General features: G+C 42.7%; 1 pseudogene; it reads right to left on the minus strand.

Annotated features, from left to right (window-relative positions):
- Positions 1 to 2,675: 2,675 nt before the first annotated feature.
- LOC139234189 (U2 spliceosomal RNA) lies at positions 2,676 to 2,854 on the minus strand (annotated as a pseudogene).
- Between the last annotated feature and the right edge of the window lie 1,204 nt (positions 2,855 to 4,058).

Consider the following 4,058-nt stretch of genomic DNA (forward strand, 5'->3'; position numbering starts at 1 on the left):
ACAGCAAGCAGCTAGATTGGTCATCGGTAATGACAAAACCAGATCATTGGTCAGATCTGTAATATTCAGAAGGTCAAACGTATCGTCCCTTGAGATGGTAGGATTTAAAATTCCATTCCTGGTCCTCCAGCCACTTTCAGCAAGCCCACCCAAATCCATCCTCTTCAGTTCAATGTAACATAATAGGTGGCCCAGTGCTCGCAGGCCGTGGAGTGGAAGGAGCAGCGTGGGGGCCTAGCCCAGCAGTCTGCGCGGCCCCCGGCCTGCGAGCACCTTCAGAGCAGGTCGGGGAGCAGAAGGAGCAGCGTGGCAGCATACCACTCCAGGGAGCAGCACGTGCTGGTGCAGGAGAGCAACGGCAGTGAAAAGGGACGTCACCAAGGTCCAGGTCGGTGATTGGAGCGCGGGCAGGTACATCAGGAGCGGCGAGATTGGGGCGAAGGAGCGGCAAGAGACTGTGGAGGGACGTGATCGGGGCCCAGCAGAGGCTCGAGTTCGGGGCCCAGCAGAGGCGAGGGCCCAGGGGCAGCACGGGCCAGCCCACTCTGCGATATGTGTGTGCACTAGGTCCGTACAGCAGAGCTGGTCTCCAGTCGTCTTGGTTAATCCTCGCTACTGGATCAAGGCTTAGCTCTGTCAAGCCCGTGTGGTGGCTGGTGTGCAACGGTCATCACACGTTAAAAAAATCCAAGCACAGGCATCTTCCACCCTTCAAGATTTAGTTCGGACCTGGAATTTTAGGTCCATCATTGAAACACCTGTGAACTTTTTGACGTGGAAGCAAGTCATCCTCGATTCGCGGGACTGCCTATGATGAGTGGTAAGGGGAGTAGAACTAACAGCATCAGTAAGGAATCCTGTGTAAGATGCCTTCGGATAGATTAGGTTGCAATGTGGACAAAGCCAGATATTTGATTAAGCTAACTAGTGTCACTTTTTTCCAATTGGTGAAGCTGGTCATTCAGGAGATCAGTTAGCACCTCCAGAGCCATGGGACTTTCCTAAAGATGCAATTGATTCTCACAGGTGCTGTGTCACTAGATTAAGAGACGACTTTATACGACCCATTACCATCTCTTTTTGCTTTGTATATAAATACAAGTTGTTGTTGTTGTTGTACTTGCATTCCTTTTGTCTTTTAATCTCTCCTGCCTTCCACCCTATCATAGACCTTCCCTTGTGTTCTTTCCTCCCATCCCCCTTTCCCTGCCTCTGCAGTTACATAAAATCTGTTACACCTTCAACTTTTTCAGGCCATCGACCTGAAACGTTAACTCTGTTTCTCTTTCAACGGACGCTGCCTGAACTGCTGAGTATTCCTAGCATTTTCTGTTTCTATTTCAGATTTGCAGCATCCGTAGTAGTTTGCTATTGTATTAACATACGACTGATCTGAAACTTCCTCTCTCCAAATGTCTCTCCATTGACCTTCCCAGCTTCCACTTTTGCTGCTGAACCCCTTGTCACTTGCTTTTTACTTTGTGATTTGATTTCTTCAATGTCCCTCAACTTTGTTGCCTCCCTGCCTTCAGAAACCTTCTTAATATAATTCTCCACTCCCCATGACTGTTTGTCCACCACCCTGCAAAGCACTGAGACCTTCCTCTGCATAGGTGGAGCGCTATAGAAATGCAAGCTGTTGTTGTTTAATATGATAATTGAGGTTCAAACTCAGAACCTGATCGAGACGTCAACTCAATTCAATGATCCTTATAAATATTAGGGTAGGGTACCTTCAATTATTGTGATCATAAGGGTTTCAATATATTTATGCTGGTTTAGAGGACTAATTAAAGTATTTGTCTTGGTTTCAAGCCTTTATTCTGTATGAGTACTTATCGTCTTGGTTAAAGGTTCCTTCTATCTGAAGAATTTATCTGTTGATTAATAATGAATTAATATTTTGTAAATCACACATTTAGCACTGATTACTTTTTTGAAAATAATCCACTGCACAATTTTACATATGCGTTACTTCTTCCATTCTCATATAGCACGAAACAATAGGAAGAAACATACTATAGTACTATGAACATTGAGAATACCTACTAATGAATACAGTACTTTTCTGGCCAATATCATTACTTGCAAAACAATAAAGTAAGAAATTACAGAACAAATTAACATGAAGATAAAAACGATTGAATTTCTAAATGAAATTAAACACACAAATTACTATAAACAATTGCAGCATGCCAAGTGCCTCACATGACCAGTAGCCATATTGGTAGACATGGAAAGGGGGGACAAAAGAGATTAACAACCTGGACAAGCCGGTCATGAGTACTTCTCTAAGATTAACACATCACATCTGTATTTCTGAAGAGGTACTATTGTCTTCTACACTTCATTTACATAAATCACGATAGGTCACTGAAATAGCATTATGTTATGCTGTCTACCTTTAATAGCATTGCAAGTTGTAAAGTTCAAATTTATCTCTGTCACGTTTATTTTGGGGATGAAAAATTATCCACATTTTTCTGTGAAACATTAAAAAGTAATATTAGCCTTATTGAAAAACTTGACATTGCCTGCCTTTCTTTATGCTGTAGTGTAGTAAAGCATGCTGGGAGTTGAAGTTTTTTTTTTAATCCTATTTTTTTCCAGATCAACTCTAACGCCAAAGATCACTTTGCGCCAATATATTTGATCTTAGCCAAAAGGCCGAGAGGCGAAGTTGCACCGTTCCTGGATACACTGCAATACCAGGTCGGTGCATGGAGTGGACGGGGCAAGCCCCTGTTCCAGCTCCCTGTCCAAAAAACAATTTAATATCAGGTCCCCATAGGGGATATTAAACTGATAAGAACAGATACTACACTTGATCTTAGCCAAAAGGCCGAGAAGCGAGGAGTTGAAGTTTAATTGGATGCACGAGAGGGGGCGGTTCTGGATTTAGTTTTCGGGAATGAAACTGGTTAGGTGGAAGGGGTATCAGTGGGAGAGCATTTAGGTGCTAGTGACCATAATTCAGTTAGATTTAAGGTAGTTATGGAAAAGGACAAGGATAGACCAAGAATAAAAGTTCTAAATTGGGGAAAAGCTGAGCGGTGATTTAGCCATAGTGGACTGGAAACAGTTACTTGAAAGTAAATCAGTGTCAGAGCAGTGGGAAGCATTCAAGGAAGAGATAGTGAGGGTTCAGGCCAAATATGTGCCCTTAAAGAAAAAGGGTGGCACGACCAAATATAGAGCCCCCTGGAAGCTTATGACAGATACCGAGGGCTAAATACTGCAGAATCCCTCGAGGAGTATAGAAAGTCCAAGGGTAAAATTAAAAGGGATATTAGGAAAACAAAGAGAGAGCGTGAAAAATTCTTGGCAAGTAAAATCAAGGAAAACCCAAAGCTGTTTTATAAATATATTAAGAGCAAGAGGATAACTAAAGAAAGGGTAGGGCCTATTAGAAACCATGAGGGTAATCTGTGTTTGGAGGTGGAAGATGTGGGTATGGTTCTTAATGAATACTTTGCATCTGTTTTCACAAAAGAGAGGGGTGATGCAGGCACTGCTATCAAGGAGGAGGAGTGTGAAATATTAAATTAAATAAACATAGTGAGAGAGGAAGTATTAAGGGGTTTAGTAGCTTTGAAAGTGGATAAGTCCCCAGGCCCAGATGAAATGTATCCCAGGTTGTTAAGCGCAGCAAAAGAGGAAATAGCAGAGGCTTTGACCATCATTTTCCAATCCTCTCTGGCTTTAAGTGTGTGGTGCCAGAGGACTGGAGGACTGCTAATGTGGTACCTTTGTTTAAGAAGGGAGAAAGGAATACCAAGTAATTATAGGCCACTCAGCCGAAGCTCAGTAGTGGGAAAAGTATTGGAAAAAATCCTGAAGGACAGGATAAATCTACATTTAGAAAGACACGGATTAATCAGGGACAGTCAGCATAGATTTTTTAAGGGAAGGTCGTGTCTGACTAACTTGATTGAATTTTTTCGAGGAGATAACAGGAGGATTGTTGTGTATATGGATTTTAGCAAAGCTTTTCATAAGGTCCCACATGGCAGACTGGTCACAAAAGTAAAAGCCCCTGGGATCCAGGGCAAAGTGGC

The sequence above is a fragment of the Pristiophorus japonicus genome, chromosome 21 (genome assembly GCF_044704955.1).
Source record: "Pristiophorus japonicus isolate sPriJap1 chromosome 21, sPriJap1.hap1, whole genome shotgun sequence".
In the NCBI taxonomy this organism is placed as follows: Eukaryota; Metazoa; Chordata; class Chondrichthyes; family Pristiophoridae; genus Pristiophorus; species Pristiophorus japonicus.